A 19,469-nucleotide genomic window follows, 5' to 3' on the forward strand; every position below is an offset into this window, starting at 1 on the left:
AAATTTCTAACTCCTTTTATCTCCAAAAGTATCACCCCACTCCTTGTAAGGGAAAAAAACAGATTGTAGGCCAGCTGACTAACTTGTTCAGCTCATTGATATAATCAGAGATATAGACAAGTACGATCAATATGTGCTTAGGCTGTGATTATGGTAATTGTAGCTAATATCTATTGAGTGCTTACTTAGGGAAAGGCACTGTTTTAAATGCTTTTCAAGCATTATTACTTTACTCAGTCCTACAGAAATCCTATATCGTATTTATAGATGAAACTGAGAAATAAGCTGCTCAGAAAACTTGTCTAAACTATATGGCAAATTAGTGGTAGAACTTGGAATTGAAATTTGGCAAAATATCTTTATAACCCACTCATTTACCTAAATGTGCACTGCCTCAGGATAATATAGAAATTCTCAATAGAGCAGACAACCCTAACTAGGCCATGAGAGAGGATCAGAAAAGGCTTCTATAGCAGATACTGCAGGAACTAAGTTTTGAATAATGACAATGGGTGGAGGAAAGTGCAAAAAGAGAAATTTTACTGAAGATTTATTTACATTAAACAAATGCTTCCAAATTAGGTCTGTTTCCGTCTCTTTTTTTTTAAGAGAGATTTTTGCCGTAAGCCACATGTGCACACTGGAGATACAGAGATATGGAAAGTGAGAAATCATCCTCCAGCAGAGATGGCCACACTGCAATCCCTTCTCCTCCATGAGTTTCATCCCACAAGATCTGGGACTCGAACTGTAATCGACCATGTGGGAATCCAGTGACAACTTTTATGCCATCTGTTGTTCCCTCTTGGCCTGATCCTAAAAGGAAAAAAGTTATATTTTTATGAGGAATCCTGAAGGAGAAAATGCTTTTTTCATTTTTTTTAACCTTCCATCCAAATACATTTTCAGGTCATTAAACACTTAAAATAGAATCTCCTAAAGATATACTTAGATATTACAAAATATGTGTTGCATCGTGTATAAAAATCTCTTAATGGTTTCTAAGTAAACTAGAGGAACTTTTAATGAAAACAGCCTTCTAGCTAATTATTTAATAAAGCAACTAGTTTCTTAATAATTTCTATATTTTGAGTATGCAGATTTTCAAAATTTTACAGTGGGTTTCCTTAATAAGTACCATAGCAATATCAGTGTGCATTTTAGCCATATAAAGAGCTATAATAGAAAAGATAGCAGATACAGCATAAGTTCCTTAGGCTATGTTCAGGACCCGGTCCTAATAATTACTATTCGTGCAGTGTTGGTCAAACCATTTTACTTTATCAGCCTGGATTTAATCATCTTTTAAAAAGAAAAATAAATTTGTACTCTTGAGTAATCACCTAACTGTAGAATTACTGGCAATTGAGTCAGTAGATATTTAATTTTATAAGAAACTTCCCACCTGTTATTCAAAATGCTTGTACCATTTTATACTTCTACTAGAAACAAATGAAAGATTAAGATTTTCTAGCTCCTCAACATTTTGTATTGTCAGTCTTTTGCAGTTTAGACATTTTAGTAAGCATAAAGTCAGATCTAATTGTGATTTTAATGTGTAATTTTTGATAAGTAATGATAAATAATATATATTGACCATTTCTATATCTTCTTTTGTAATACGCCTGTTCAAGTGCTTTATAGTTTTTAATAGTCTATATTTTTGTTATGGAGCTATACTTGTTCTTTCTGTCTTCTGGATGTAGTCATTTGCTGATATATAGATAGATAGATAGATAGATAGATAGATAGATAGATAGATAGATACAATTTTCTTCCGTTGTTTGGCCTGCTTATTTATTTACTTAAAATGTCCTTGATTGAGGGATCAGCAGTTGGCGTAATGGCTATGTCACTGGACTCCCATATAGTCAACCGCTGTTTGAATCCAGATTTGGTGGCTTAAACTCATGCTGGGCGCATGTGTGTGCATGCCCAAAACCCCGAGAGGAGAATGGAGGGGAAGGGATTGTGAGGTGCCCATACCCCTGGGGGTTGGGGGGTGAATTTCTCACTTTCTGTCTCTCTGTCTCTGTCTTTCTGGACTCTCCACACACTTTATAGCAAAAACCTGTAAAAAAAAATGTATCCTTGATTGAGACTAGCAGATGGCATAATGGTCATGTTGCTGGACTCTCACATAGTCAACCATTGCTTGAGTCCCAGACACAGCAGCTTAAAAATCACATTGGGTGTGTGTGTGTGTGTGCCCATAATCCCAAAAGGAAAATGGAGAAGGGATTGTGAAGTGGCCATCCCCCCATTGCGAAGGGCAGAGGTGATTTCTTGCTTTCTGTCTCTGTCTCTCGGGGGAGCGTATGTGCCCTCTAGCAAAAATCTATCTCTTAAAATATAAAGTATCCTTGGGGAACCAGCAGTTAGCGTAATGGCTATGGCGCTGGACTCCCACGTAATCAACCGCGGTTCGCATCCCAGACCCAGTGGCTTAAAACTCACCTCGGGCGCTTGTGCATGCGTGTCCAAGATCCCGAGAGGAGAATGGAGGAGAAGGGATTGCGGCGTGACCATCCCCCTAGGGGGTGATTTCTTGCTTTCTGTCTCTCTGTCTCTCTCTGTCTGTCTGGCGAGTGCATGCGCCCTATAGCAAAAACCTCTCCAAAAAAAAAATAATAATATATATATAAAGTATCCTTGATTAACACATGTTTTCAAGTTTTATAAAGTCTAATTACAATTTACCATTATTTTTCTTTTGCTATTTCTTATTGTACCCTGTATAAGATATCTTTATCTATCTTCAAAATGAGAAGATATTATCACATTTTCTTCTTTGTTTTTCATTTTTATTTTAATTTTATGATAAACTCAGCATAAGTTTGTATAAGGTAAGGTTTGATATTCATCGAGTTTTCATATGGATATACAATGGTTATAAAATACTGTGGGACAGTTTTTTACCCCAGTGAAGAGTATAAACATAACACATTTGCTCTTATTTTTCAAGATTATTCGTCTATAATATTTCCTTTGTTTGTATATATTGTATTTAGAATCAGCTTTTCATCTTCCAGTTGAAAGCCCTGCTGAAACACAAAGAGAACATTGAACACATTGAACCTATATGACAATTTGGGAAGATTTTATGTCTTAACAATATTGAACTTTAAAAGTTGATTCCTATGGCAGTCCTCTCCATTTATTCATGTCTTCTTTATTTTCTGTCAGCAAACTTTTGTAGAATTCAGGACGTGTGTGTGTGTGAATGTATGTGTATGTATATTTATATATGTATATAATATATATAAGATATATGTGTATTATATGTACACACACTTAGAAAACTTCTTCCTTATTATTTTAAACTTCAGAATCAAATAGGTTATACACTAGGAATATAAGCTTGACTCATCATTAGACTATCAAGTAATTTAGTCCATTAACTTAACAAAGTGAAAATGTTATCCTCACATCAAAGACATAAGAAAAAAGTCTTTTGGCATATTACTGCACCAATATGTGGTTTCAAAAATCTCAGCAAAATAAGAATAGAAAGATTATAAGCAAGACAAGACTGTTTTTACAATGTATCAGTTAGAGTCCAGTGAAGTGACAGAAACATCATCAGCAATTTGAACAGACACATTTTAATATAAAGAATTACTGACCAGTAGGATCAGGAGATGGCATAAGGGTTACATCACTGGACTCCCACTTAGTCGACAGCAGTTCAAGTGTCAGACCCAGTGGCTTGAAACTCACGCCATGCGTGTGTACATGCATGCCAAATCCCGAGAGGAGACTGGAAGAGAAGGAATGTGGTGTGGCCTTCCCTCCTTGATGTAATTTCTCTCTTTCTGTCTGTTTCTCTCCAGTCAGTACACATGTCCTATAGCAAAGAGCTCTCTGAAAAAAGAAAAAAATTACTGAATAGCAACAGGGACTAACTATTAAGGTGTAAAAGTGCTAAAGATCTGGAAACAGATAACAACCACTACTTCTAGAGCTGAGGGACAGTGGCCAAGGATGGAAAAACTTGCCAGAAAGACCTCTCCCTTATACTGCGATCAGACCTTGTTGGAGGAAGTGTAACGGTGGTCCACTGAAAGGTGAAGTTCACTGACAAACACAGAACAGGATGTCGGCAAAACTTCACTGGGCGATTTCCACTGGGGTCCTGGCAGACGCTACCCATGCCTGAATGCAACTGGATATCCTGCATATTACATATCACTACACAACATGAGCGTAGTAGGAAGAAAGAACACACCTAAATCAGGAAGAGAAGCCCCTTTTGTTGGCAGTGTCCCTCCAGCACCCTCTACTGACAAAATCTAACACTGTGCCAGCTGGCAAAGGAGAAGTGTTTATAGGTCCAGTGACAGCATCACAAAATAGGACAAAGAAGTGTGAACTTGGAACTTAAAGGCAAAAAATTAATAACTGGCATGTGCTACTATGATTCAGCACTGCCTTGGATGTCCTGCCTAGTCTAATGAAGCAAGACAAATAAATAAAATGCATACATATTAAAAATGATGAAGACAAATTCTCTTTATTCACAAATTCTCTTTATTAACAAATGACAAATGATTATGTACATAGAAATTCCTGAGTACTCTACAAAAAGAAAACTAAAGTAACTATTAAATATATCTGACAATGTTTCAGGATATTAAGTCAGTTTTAATTTTTTTTTTTTTACTTACTTATTTTGAGAGAAAGGCACCCTTGACAAGGTTTCTTCATGCCATAAACTTCATCCCAGCCTTCTAACCAGTCAATATGATGGGCATGTCCTGTGTGCTAAGCTCAACCCAGGATTTAACCTGGGGCCTCGCATAGGGCTCCAGTATCAAGCAGCAGCATCTGAACACCTGCATCATTATGGCCAGAATAAATCAAATTTAATTTTGTATACTAGCACCAAATAATTGTCATAAAATTAAAGCAATTACATTTAAAATGACATCCACAATTGTCAAACGAAGTGACCTGGGCTAGTTTACTAGAGAATGAAACCATTCTGTGAAGATATTAGCTGTTGCACACTCTAGATAGACTAACTTCATGTGAAACCAACAGAAGAATGCCTTCTGACTCTTCTTTCACTCCAGCTCTAATTGCTGAAACATAGACTCATTAGCAAAGAATATGGTTGTTATTTTAAGCAACTAAATTTGGGGATGGACTACTCTGGAACAATAGATAAGTAATACAACTTTCCCAGCTGCATTATAAAAATTCTGATATGCTGTCTCACAGTAATTATTCACTTCAAATATTTTCTAACTCTCAGTGTGGTTTCTTCTTAACTCCTGGGTTGATTTGAAGTGTATTTCTCATTTTTCAAATGCTTAAGAACTTTTATTATTTCTATTGATTTCTATCTTTACTCATTTTTAGGTAGAGAACATGCTATGTATTATTTCTGTTCTTTGAATTTGTTGGGTGGATTTATGTCTTGAAATATAATTTAAGTTAGTAATGCTTCGGGACCAGCAGTTAGTGTAATGGCTATGTCGCTGAACTCTCATGTAGTCTATTGTATTTCGAGTCCTGGACCTGGTGGCTAAAACTCACGCTGGGCGCTTCTACGTGCATGCCCAAGATCTGGAGAGGAGGATGAAGGAGAAAGGATTATGGCGTGGCAATCCCCTCAGGGGCGGGGAGTGATTTCTCACTTTCTTTCGCTCTGTCTCTCTCTGTCTTCCCGGTGAGTGCATGTGTCCTATAGCAAAAAAACTCTCAAAAAAATAAAAAAAGGTTATTAATGCTTCATCTTTACTTAAAAATAATGTTTATTTATTTTTACAGTTATTTAAAGTGTAATTATCTATATTTCAATTAGGTTAGGTAGAATACATTGTTAAAATAATTTTATATCCATATTAGTTTTTAGTCTGTCAGTCTTTTTATTAACAGCAATAGTTTTAAAGAACTATTTATTTAATTTTATTTAACATTATTATTATTATTTTTAAAAATTTGCTACAGGGCATACAAATTCACTAGAGAGAAACAGAGACAGAAAGAGAGAGGAAAAGTGAAAAAGCAAGCTGTCAAGTCTGGGTCTCAAAGTGCAGTCAGCCATGTCAGAGTCCAGGCACCTTCACCATGCCACCTGCTGGCCCCTAGACTATCATCAGTCTTAGAGGTGATATTTAAGTGTCCGATGATTATTACAAGTTCATCTATTTCTTCCTTAATCTCTGTACTGGCTTACTTTATATCTTTTTGAAGCACAGTTATTCAATATAATATAATATAAGTATCGGCCTTACAAGCTTTAGGCAAATATGTAATACAAAATAGTAAGGAAGTTAAATCAGTGAGATTTAAGTAGCTCTGTGCTATTTTCTCTTTTCACTAAATTATTTTTGAAATACTGAAATCAAAACAATAATATAAAAGCAAATAATGTAATAGCAAATCTAAATTGTAAGTCTACTTTGTGTCAGACAATTTATAGCATTTTCAAATAGATATTATGCTTCCTATTTCATAATATAGTAAGTTTATGGAATGTAAAAGTAAATAATATTGACAATAGTTTGATGAGAGACTTGCCTGACTTCAGAAGTTTTCTCTCAAAGTAGATGTCCACAGTTGTTTTCTCTATATTCTCTAATGGATGTTTAAACATCAAATTCTGACACAAGTGACTATTGCTGAAGATTTTATCATTTTTTATTAAGTTTGGAAAATTCTCTTAAAATGTATCATTAAAATTTATCATCACTGTTCATACTGGGTTTTAAGTTGGACATGGCTTCCAAAGCATGCTTCTCAGTTTATCATTAGTGAATTGACACAACCTAAAATCTCATAAAAAGTCATTTTTTAAAGAACTATTTTATTTAACTTTATTTATTTTTAAAAATTTGACCAGAGAAGGACAGAGAGAGAGAGAGAGAGAGAGAGAGAGAGGGAAAGTGAGAAAGCAAGCCACCAGGTCTGGGACTTGAACCTCAGTTAGCCATGTGGGGGAGTCCAGCTCCCTTAACCCCCACTCAACCTGCTGGTCCTATAAAAATTCATGTTTTTATTGTAAATGTGTGAACTGAAGGCCATAGTTGAGTATAGTGTACTATTGGCCTTACTACATCACTAGTTTTAGTATGAGAATCAATTTGGCAAAAGGCACATAAAATATTTTATAGAGATAAGTAAATTTTCCTAAACTTTAATATATTATGAAAAATTCGATTTTCTCACAGTATATTTTGTCTTAAAACTTACTGTTTTTAGAATCACAAACTTTTAAAGGATCTCTAGAAAAAGTGAAAACAATTATGCAAGCTAAATTTAAGTGGCATTTGCCTTGTTTTTGGAGTTTAGATAAAATCAATTCTAAGTCCTTTCCTTTGAACTCCTTTGAGAAATATTTACATATTAACAGTTGTCAAATTAATTTGTTAATCTTTCTTTTTCTTAGAAAAAGTTGCACCTTGCTCTTTGACAGTAAGCTATATAGATTTTTAAAATAAACTTTTCTCCCCATTTTTCTTTCTTTGTCCCTTTTATTTTGAAAAGCATCCCAGGCCTATCCAGCTGTGCTGGCTGTGTGTTAGAAACATGAGTCACTGCCCATGTTCTCCACAGACAAGAGCTAACACAAAGGAAAATAAAAGATACTGCTCTTGGATATTGCTTACAGTCAAACATTAGGAAAGGGAGGTAATCGTGTGATTTTTAATGAGGTCTGATTAACTGACTTTCTGTGATTGACATTGATATGTTGATCCATTGTAAGAGATCAAAGAGATGGAGTGGGATAAGAAGAGAAATGGTCTCAGAGATATCTCTTGATTATATTTTGTTAGGGAATTCCTTGACGGTGTCAGCAAATACTTTTGCTAAAATGTCAAGAATCAAATCCACAGTGATAAAGTGACTATGGGTTTTGCAGATCTATAAAATTTTATAGTAATTAACCATGGATAACACATGGCATATCTCTTTCTGTCCTTTGACATCATTTATGGGTTGATTAAGATGATAAGATCAGAGACTTGGAAGGAATCAAATAAACACATAGTAAAATATTTTAGAAATATTATTCCTAATTTTTACAGATTAGAAAATCAAGTTCCAGCAATCTTAAGGAATTTACTCATCCCTACATAGATAACTTTTGTCAGAGTCCAGGCTAACATTTGTCTCATCATCCTTCTATTAAAATTTTGAGCACACTCCCTCTATTAATTCTTCCTCCCCTGCTCTAATAGTCAACAAAGAATATAACTCAGTGAATAACGGTAGCCGGTGTTTAGCTAATCCTACATTACCTGATAATTAAATAAAATTATCATTTGACCCCTTTCACCAACTTGCTCTTAGATTGGAGGTAGGTTAAACACCTGGCTTAAACAATATTGATGGGACCCAGGAGGTTCTAATTAACGAGCAAACGTACTTCTTACTGCCAATCAGAAGAGAAACAGACTCACAAACATATTCTCATGCCTCACAGATGAGAAAGCTTTAATAAAGCCAGTTGGCTAAAATAGTCCTTTTCTTTTCTTTTTTTTTTTTTTTTTCTCTCTTCTGTCCCTAAGGAAGAGAAGGGGGAGAAAGAGTCCAAGGGCAAAAGTGAATCTGAGGATGAAGTTATGCCACGTAGCTCCTCAGGCAAAAAAATAAAAAACAACACAAAAAACCTCATTTAAGATCTTTCAGAAAAGTAATAGGATATAAATTCTACACGATAAAAGCTTATGAAATTTAGTTTTCTCTGCTATGATCTCCAAACTACAAGTCAAATCAGATTTACTTCTGTACTTTTATTATTTGATCAATTTATTTCTTTAAAAAAAATAAATGTAAAATCTGTTTGGCATAATGTGGGTGATGTGGCTCGTGCTACCTAGATGCAAAGCTATTTCTTTGTGAGAAATAGGGATACAGGTTCATTATAAAGGCTATATGGTTATATAACTACATGATGCATGCTTTGCATGTCAGTAAATTTAAATCAATATAGCATTCTCCTTTGAGAACTCGGTGTTCCTGCAAGTGGCAGGGACCAAAATGCTCATTACAAGCCATTTTCCTGGCCATGTTATGAACAGTAAAATGCCTGTTCTTTATCTTGTGGGCTCAGACAGTTAAGTATAGTGTAAATATTGTTGGCCATGTGAGTACTGTTATTTTTTTACTCTCTTTGTAGGGCCCAAATGCTAACCCCATTACCAAAGCCTCCTCCAAGACAGCAGACAGCTTCTGGAAAGTTTCAAGAGCATATATTAAAAAAAAAAAAAAAGTGCTGAACTGTTTTGGGAATGTAGTTTTACAAAGTTGTCATGAAGAAAGTAAACCTATTGAATCTGGAAAGATGTTGTAAAGTTGATATAAATGTCCATCAAAGGACAATGGACTTTGTAGTCTTCCTTTTTGTTCTCCTTTACCCTGAATGGAAGCATGCATTGGGAAACAGAAAGGAGAAGCTCTGATGGGAGAAAGGAAAGAGACAAAAAAGAAAACTATAAGGATTTGGGAAGCAGGGGGGAAAAAAGAGAGAATTCTGATACCTAAAGTAGCATTTTGCAATCATAGCTCTTTGATCCAGCATAAGAGATATTATTGGCTTTTGATATGGAGATAATTTTGACTTGGGATCTCTGAAAGGTGAAGTTAAAACAGGATGGAAGCAAGTAGATCAATGCAACAGACTTATTTTCAACTCCTGGTTCAAAGATGAAATATTAGTAGCCTGGAGATGTGTTCACAGATTTGTTAGCCTAGTAAGTAAGATACAAATGCTCAAAGCTCTCAGTCCAGTATGAACTTCTGATTTCCCCATATCATGTTTTACTCTTTCCTTCAGGTGGTCCAGTCTGTCTTTTCCAAAAGACTCACTTTTATGTCAGATGCTTTGCTTGTTACTGTGCTGTCCCAGATGACAGAAATGTTACGAAATAGAAATACTATTTGAAGATATATTTCTTTTTGGTAGAATGACAGAGATTATGAAAAAAGAGAAATTCAAGATTGTGTAAAAAGAGAAAATATCATTTAAAAAATTGCAGAGCATTGTCTACATAAGTTGACTTATGTAGTCCTAAAATTTACTTCCCAAGAAAACTGCTTTCTTACTTAGGAAAGTTCTTTGGTAGGAATTTTAATAATAATAAGTGAAAAACCTACAGGGAAAATTAAAGTATAAAATATCCTATGTAACAAAGTAAAGGATTTTAACCTTAGAGAATGTTTTCTTGCAGTTTGTTTGACTTGTTGCTTTTAGTGTATATAGATTTATTCTGCATATAGTTGGTTGATGGGATGGGGAGTGGGGATGAATAGTGAACACCTTTCATTGTTGAGAAATGAGGCCCCAGAGCCATCAGAATAGACCTATATCCAAGGTGATGAACAGGCACAAACAAGCTCTCTTCCTTTGGAATGGCCAAAAATCTTTTAAAATTTATATTCCATTTTAAACTATAATAAGTCCTGCATAGTGTTTCTGTTCTACCATCTCCAAAACTTCAGTGAAGTCTGGTGCCTATAACAGTTATGTGCTGGTGAGTTCTTAGGGGAATGATCTACGTTCCCATTTGGGACATGTGGTATAAGAAGAAAACAGCACCCAGCATGGATGGTGAGCAATGAGGCAGTGGTGAATAAAGGGAAGTCAGGATGTCAGAAGAAGAGATAAGAATGAACAAGAGAAAAAACAAACGTATCTCAATAATCTTCAGAATCATGGCTTGTGGGCTCTGGACTTGATATAGTGACATTAGATGAAAGCAAGAGGATTTGGAAACATTTGGGTTACCTAGGAAAATATGTTACCCAATTATTTCAGAATGTTGAGGAAATAAAATTAGAACTTCTAAATACTTATGAATTATGTTTAGAAAGTAACATACTTCCAATAAATAGCAAGTAATTTTAGTCTGAGAGGTCCCAGAGGGTGGAAGAAGAGTGGTATTGGCCTAAAAAAGATGGTATTTGTTGCCAATCTGAAGCAGACCTGGTATGGATGATTATGTTGCTAGAGGGAACATTCAGGTCTGGTTTATGTCAGCCTCTGAACTTTAGACATGTGCTCAGTTATCTAAGACTAACAGCTCTGGACTGTGCTTAAGGATATAATTAAAGGAATACATATATTTCAAATCAATTTTTTTATCTTATAACTGTTTATGAATAAACATATTTTAAGACTAGTGAGATATTAGAAAAGTAAGCCTTTGATCTTAAAGAAAACGGCACAATCAACAGCCAAATTTTATGAAGCTTCATCTTTTATTAAGAAAGAATTAAATACTGAGCCAGCCAGTGGCTTGGTGGTGAAAAAGACTGGATCCCACATGTCCCACCATTTGGTTTAAATCTTGGACCCAGTGCCTAAAACACACACCAGGTTAGTTTGTGTGTGTGTGTGTGTGTGTGTGTGTGTGTGTGTACGCAAAATCCCAAGAAAATGGATGAGAAGAGATAATGGTGTGGTCATCTGCCCTGATGGGTGATTTCTTACTTTTCTTCCCTTACTCTCTATCTCTCCAGTGATTGCATAAGTCTTATTTTTTTAATTAAATAATATTATCCTATATATCTAGTTCAAATGAGCAATTATTTGAGCATGATTTTGCATCATTGATTTGAATAGACTCTTAAGTTCCTGTAGCATGACCTTATTTTTTTTCTCTATTCACCTGAGAGTGTTTACTCTTCAATTGGCAATTGACAGCCAGCAGGTGCTTCAACAGTAATGTAGCACTCTGCCAGGCTGACCCACACAGGAAGGTCTTGGATTCAAGTCCTATGCTCTGCCTGTGCACACCAGCTGTGTGAGTGCATGCCTGTGATCCAGATAAGCTGAAGCTGGGAATGGACCAATGGTATAAGTACTCTCTGGAGGGTGTCTATTTTTCTGTATTCTTTTCTCATGGAAGAAATAAGTATACAAACTTTAAAAATAGGCAACTGGGTCAGTTTGAGTGAAGTAATTCAAAGAGAAATCCTAATATCTGAACCTTTAAAATAGTATAAAATATCGGACCAGCAGGTTGTGTGGTGGTTAAAGCACCGGACACTTCCACGTGGCCAACCACAGTTAGAGTTCCGGACTTGGTTGCTTGCTTTCTCACTTTCCCGCTTTCTCACTCTCTCTGTCTCTCTCTGGTCAAATTAAAATAAATGAATTAATAAATAAAACTAACTCTTTTAAAAATAGTATAAAATATCTACAGAGATTTCTTTGAAGTGCTAGATTTGCTCAATTCATGTAAATAATATAAACTCTTAAGCAAATATTTACTTTATAGGTACTTTTAATTATATATAACATTATTATTTTTAGTAACCTCTTGGGTTACTCTAGGCTATCAAAGAATATTTTTATATTTAACTCTTATTTTTTGATCATTTTTATCCTAATGAAAATTAAACTACCCAGAATTAGTAACTGAGTTAGCAGAACCCCATTTTCATATTGACATTTTTGTTTATAACCTGAAAGACAGCATATCATATCTCTAAGTGTAAGTATATACAGATGTTATTTTCTATGAACTAATATGCACATTAAGGCTGCTATTTGTAAACCTATATATTTCATGGGTAAATGAAGGCTCTCTGTTCTCTTTTTTTGCAGTTCTTGGTCAGATAGATTATTGCAAATAGAATATTGACTGAAGATGATATTACACCCTCAGGAAAAATAATACCTTATGCTTTCAGTTAGAGATTGCCCTAACCCAGATTTTACTATTAGGTTCGTTTCCATCCCCAGATGGCCTTTTTGATTATCTTAGCTGGAATCCTAGGTCACAGGAGCTAAAATAAGTATGTGAGATGTTGACTTTTGAACTGAGAGTTCAGAACATTGTTATATGGCATAAAGATGACTATATTAGTCAAACCAAACAGGATTTATTATATCAACTGTTGAATTTCATCAGTGATCATGCCAAATCATAACTTACAACAATTAATATATATTTAGAAAAATTTTCCCTAGTCATATTTAATACTTTCAAAAATCATATCATACATCCACAGATTAATCAGTATTTTGGTAAATGTCAATTTTCCTATCTACCTGCACACATTCAGAGATTACATGTAGGTGAATAGTAAATATACATGCATATATATTTATGTGTGTAAATATATATATATGTATATATGTGTACACGAACATATATAAAAGTGTATATGTTGCCAAGCAAATAAATTTAGTTTGAAAAATTTACAAGCTATTAAGAAGTAGAAAATGGGGAACAGCAGTTAGCGTAATGGCTGTGTTGCTGGACTCCCATGAAGTCTACCACGATTCGAGTCCCAGACCCAGTGGTTTAAATTCACGCCAGGTGCATGTGTGTGCCCAAGATCCCGAGAGGAGAATGGAGGAGAAGGGATTGCGGCATGGCCATCCCCCTCGGGGGGTGATTTCTTGCTTTCTGTCTCTCTGTCTCTCTCTGTCTTTCTGGTTAGTGCACTTGCCCTACAGCAAAAACCTCTAAAAAAAACAAAGTAGAAAATGACAGTCATCTTCTCATTTTCTTAATCACTTCAGAATTGGTAAGAATATAGTTAAATTAAAGTCAATATAATTTGAAAGATAAAAAAATAAGAAGTCTAAACATGAGGAATATTTTCGGAGTAAAATTCTAATATGATTCTCCCTGCCCCAGTAAATAAAATTAATGACACAAGTAAGCCCACGTGTGATTTAATGGAGACATGGGAGTGGCAAAGAGTATTATGATAGGGAAGGGAAGAATGGAATTTCTAGAGTAAAGTAATATAATCGAAAGTATGACAGAATCTTATTTAAGCATATGGCTTTTTTTGTAGTCATTAAAACATACAAAGAGTCTTGCCTCCTTAGCATTAAGTCTTCTGTATTCATCCACTGTGTATTAAATGTCCGAGTCTCATGTGTTTTATGGCTGAGTAGTATTCCATAGAGTATATATGCCACATAGTACATAGAGTATCCTATTACTTTACTGTATTCATTTATAGACATTGGATTGATTTCATGTCCTAGCAATTGTAAATACTTTTGTAATTAACATAAACGTGCAATTGTTTTTCGGATTGGAGGGTTTTCCTATCCTTTGGGTAAACACCTAACAGTGGAATTACTGGGTCACATGGCAGATCTATTTGTAGGTTTCTGAGGAATCTCCATGTTGTTCTCCACAGTGCTTGTACTAATTTACATTCCCACCAAAAGTGTGGGAGAGTTCCCTTTTCACCACAGGCCTGCCAACATTTACCTTCTTTATTTTTTTAATTTTAGCCATTCTAACTGGTCTAATCTCTCATTGTGATTTTCGATTTGCATTTCCCTTATGATAAAATATTTTGAGTATGCTTTTTGGCCATTTGTATGTCTTCTTGGAGAGTTGTCTGTTAGGCTCATTTGCACATCTTTTAATTGGGTTGATTGGGGGCAGGGGAGGAGTGTGGTAAACTTCTTGAGTTCCCTGTATATTTTGGCTATCAGTCCCTTATCTGAGGTATAGTTTGCAAATGTATTTCCTCACTCTGAGGATTGTCTCTTCTAATTATTGTTTGTTTGCTGTGCAGAAGCTTTTTAGCCTAATATAGTCCCACTTGTCTATTTTTGGGAGTAGTGTTTGTGTTTTGGGGGTCTTCCTTAAAAACATTTTGCTTACTCAAAAGTCTCCAAGAGTTTTTCCTGTGTTTTTCACCAGTAGTTTCATAATTTGAGGTTTTGTGTTTCAATCCTTAATCCACTTTGAGTTGATTGTTGTTAGTGGTGAGAGATAAGGGTCCACTTTCATTCTTCTGCAGCTGGATATCCAGTTTTCCCAGCACCATTTGCTGAAGAAATTTTCTGTATCACTCTGGATTGTTTTGCGCACGCTGTCAAGGATCGGTTGACTCTATGATGGGGGTTTATTTTTGAGTTCTCAATGCTGTTCCATGTGGCTACCTGCCTGTTTTTGTGACAGTACCATGATGTTTTTATTACAACTGTTTTGTAATATGTTTTGAGGCCAGGAAGTAAGATTCTTCCTATTTTATTTTCTTACACGGAATTGTTCTTAAATTTCAAACAAATTTAATGATTCCTTTTTCTATTTCTGTGAGGACTATCTCTAGTAGTTTGATCAGAATTGCATTGAATTTGTAGATTAATTTGGGTAGGATTGACATCTTGATTATATTAATTCTTCCAATCCAGAAACATGGTACATATTTCCACTGTTTTGTGTAATTTTTAATTTCTTTTTCAAGTGTTTCACAGTTGTCCTTGTGGAGGTCTTTGACTTCTTTGATTAGGTTTAATCTTAGATATCTTATTGTTTTTGTGGCTGTTGCAAATGGGATTGCTTTCTTTAATTCTATCTCTTTTTTTGTTATATCTTTGTTTTTGAAGTAGGGATAATGGAGGCTTCATAGAATGAATTTTGAAGGGTTCCTTCCTTTTGGATCTTTAGAAATAGTTAGAGGAGGGACCAAAAGATGGGGTAATGGTTATGTCACTGGACTCCCAGGTAGTTGACCGTGGTTCAAGTCCTGAGCCTGGCATCTTAAAACTCACACCAGATGCATGTGCAAGTGTGCCCAAAATCCTGAGAGGAGACTGGAAGAGAACAGATTGTGGCATGGCAATCCCCTCTGGGGTTGACTTCTCACTTTCTGTCTCTGTCTCTCTCTGTCTATATGGCTCAGACCTTATAGCAAAAAAATCTCTCTCAAAAAATAAATAAATAAAGGAAAGAAATAGTTTGAATTGGGATTAGTTCCTCTTTAAAATTTCATAGAATTAAAAAGTAAACCCATTGGGACCAGTTTTTTCTTTGTTGGGAGACTACTTATTTCTGATTCAATCTTTTTCTTTATTGTAAGTCTATTTAGGTTTTCTATTTCTCTCTGGTTCAATCTGGGTATTTTATACATGTCCAGAAATTTGTCTATCTTCTCTAGGTTTTATTGTTTGTTGGCGTATAATTGCTCATAGTATTCTTTAATAATGTTTTGCATTTCTGTCTGTTATGTCCATTGTAATATCACCTGTTTCCTTACTGACTTGATTTACCTGTTCCTTTCCTTGTTCTTCTTGATTAATCTAGCTAATAGTGTGTCAATTTTGTTAATCTTACAGAACCAGCTTTTGGATTTATTTTCTGCATAGTTCATTTATTCTCCATTTGATTTATTTCTGCTCAAATTATTATTATTTCTCTTCTCCTGGAATTTTCTTTTTATTTCTTGATCATTTTTCCCATTTCCTGAATTGTGTCATTAGGTTGTTTATTTGGCACCTTTCTGCTGTTTGTTTTGTTCTGTTTTGTAGTGAATGCTATGAGCTTCCTTTTTATGACTGGTTTTTCTATGTCACATAGGTTATATATGCTTGTTCATTACCACTATTTTCTACAAACCTTTTGATTTAAGTCTTAATTTCTTCAGTAGTTTTAAAGTCATTCAGGAGTAAGCTGTTTAGTTTACATGTGTATGTGTAGTTTACATGTGTCTGTGTATTCTCCAGAGATCTTTCTCTAGCTGATTTCAAGTTTGATTCCATTGTGGTCAGAAAAGATGCTAAATATAGTTTCTATACACTTGAATTCATAAAGGCTTGTTTTGTGCCTTATCATGTGGTCAGCCTTCAAAAATGCTCGGTGTGGAGGTGAGAAAAATGTATATTTTATGGTTGTTATGTGAAATAGTCTATAGATATCTATCAAGTCCCTTTCTTCTATGGTATCACTTAATCTTGTATCTCTTTGTTTAATTTTTGTCTAGATGATCTGTCCAGAGCTGACAGTGTGGTGTTGAGATTCCCCAATGCTTACAGTGTTGCAGTCTGTCTCACTCTTGAGATACTAGTTTCTCTTTCGTGTATTTGGGTGCCCAGTCTTGGGTGCATTGATATTTGAAGGTTAAATCTTCATGGTAAACAAATCCTTTTAGTACTATATAATGTCCTTCTTTCTTTTTACACCTTTTGTCTTAGAGTCTATTTTGTCTGATATCAATTTTGCAATTCCAATCTTTCTAATAATGTTTTATATTTCTGTTATGTCCAATCTCTCTTTAGTTTCCATTTGCATGGATTATCTTTTTCCAGTCCTTCACATTTAGCTTATGTATGTCTTTATCTGTGAGGTGTGTTTCTTATAACCATCATATAGATGGCTTCTGTTTTATATCCATTCAGTCTGTGTCTTATAATAGAAGAATTTAATCCATTAACTTTCAGCAGTATTATTGATATTTGCAGACGTATCCCTGTCATTTTCTTGTTTGTTTTTTTTTTTTGTTCTCTTATTTCTGTTTATTTCTCTTTTATTTTCTGATATAATACTCCCTTCAGTACTTTTTGTAAAGCTGGTCTAGTATTGGTGAATTCTTTCAGCTTTTGTTTATCTGAAAATGCTTTTATTTTTTCTTCACATTTGAGGGATTAAGATAATCCTAGGGGTTGTAGGTGCACTCATGAGAAAAGGTCTGCTGAAACCAGGCCCAAGTCTCCAAAATTTTTTCCAAAACCTATCTTCAACCTATATTCTCAATCACATTGCTCCTTAAATTAAAATGAAATACATGTATTGTCTGAAATTTTCATACACCCTACTTTTCATCTTTGTCTAATGATGTCTTCTGTAATTTCTCTCTAAATTTCAAGAATATTTCATCTCCACCAAAAAAAAAATAGCAGAATGCACCTTCTTTTCAGGTACACATAGAATATTTTGCTAGATATTATTTATTTCATCTCGTTTAAACATTTTGGGGCTGGAGAAATTACCACAGGATGGTTCAGAGACACATTGAACCATATATCACCTTACATTAGACTATCTGCATTTTTTTTCTTTTTTTTTTTTTAGAGATTTTTGCTATAGGGCACATGAGCTTGCCAGAAAGAGACAAAGAGACAGAAAATGAGAAATCACCCCTGAGTAGGGATGGCCATGCTGCAATCCCTTCCCCTCCACTCTCCTCTCAGGATTTTGGGCATTCACACACACCCGCTAGCATACATTTTAAGCCACTAGATCTGGGATTCGAACTGTGGTAGACTACGTGGAAGTTCAGTGACGTAATTATTACACCATCTGCTAGTCCCAATCCATCTGCATTCTAATCATAGAGCATTTTTAATCTACTGGTATCAGTATGGCATTTTTAATCTACTGGTATCAGTGATAGTTTAAAGCTAAAATCCAACAGTCTTTAAAATTATCTGTGTGTTACCTTTCTCTATGTAGTTGTTATTTTGGTAAATGATCGCAGCCCTTTTGAGGAAACATCAGAGGCATTTTTATCACAGGTATTTGTGGTATTGGTGCAAGCACTGGAGGAATGTGCTTCTCATTTTCCATGGCTACTGGATCTACAAACTGGCAGACTGCCTACATGATCCTTCTGCATGTGGTAACTCTTGCTACCCACAGTCTCCTTCCACTAGCTAATTCCTAATTATATTTCATAATTCACTCTTTTAGAGCAGATCTTTCTAAGGTCATTAGGTCAGATGAAGTAGCCTTGTGTTACATTCTCACAGCACTGTGCATCTAATAGCACCTAATCATATATTTATTGTTATTATCCCATTATATATTTATATGTGTGTTAGTTTGATTAATGTCTTTCTTTCCCACTAGATTATAAGCATATCAAATTATATATATGCATGCTAGTTTGATTAATGTCTGTCTTTCCCAGTAGACTGTAAGCATATCAAATTTATATTTATATATGCTAGTTTGATTAATGTCTTCCTTTCCCACTAGTGTGCTAGCGTATCAAATTATATATTTATATGTACAAGAGGGCTTCAAAAAATTCATGGAAATAGTATTAAAAGATAATACGTTTTTTTCACAAACTTTTTGAAACCCCTTTGTATACTGGTTTGATTAATGTATTTCTTCACCAATAGACTGTAAGTCCCTTGAGGCAATTTTTTTTGATGCCTAAAATATGTGCTTAATAATAATGATAGTATTTCATTGAATGGAAGAAAAAGTAGCTAATCTGAAAACAAAAAAACTACAAATTACTAGATCTGCAGAAACTATCAAGAATATGAACCTCTTCGGGCTGGCAGGTGGCATGGTGCTTAAGGACTCTGGACTCCCATATGACCTACCATGGTTGAAGTCCCAGCCCTCGCAACTTGCTTTCTTACTTTTACTTTCTCTCTCTCTCTCTCTCTCTCTCTGTGTGTGTGTGTGTGTGTGTGTGTCTCTGTGATCAAATAAATAAATAAAGTTAAATAAAATAATTCTTTAAAAAAGAATATGAACCTCTGAAAATCATATTTTCTTTCTTAGGTCTTGTTCCTATTGTAGTTGTGGCAGGCAGACCATCCGGCTCTGTTCTTGCCAAACATTCCTATTCCTTGTCTTTCACCTACATCTCATTTACAATAACATATTCTGCCACTCAAGACCTGATGGTGAAAGACACTTCAAAACTATCACTTGTTAAAGCTAAAACAGACACTCTAAATCCCAATGATGGAAAGTGAAAATTTAAGAAACAAATGCCTTTTTCCTCAAGAATAT

Source organism: Tupaia chinensis, unplaced genomic scaffold (assembly GCF_000334495.1).
Source record: "Tupaia chinensis unplaced genomic scaffold, TupChi_1.0 Scaffold000225_1, whole genome shotgun sequence".
In the NCBI taxonomy this organism is placed as follows: Eukaryota; Metazoa; Chordata; class Mammalia; order Scandentia; family Tupaiidae; genus Tupaia; species Tupaia belangeri.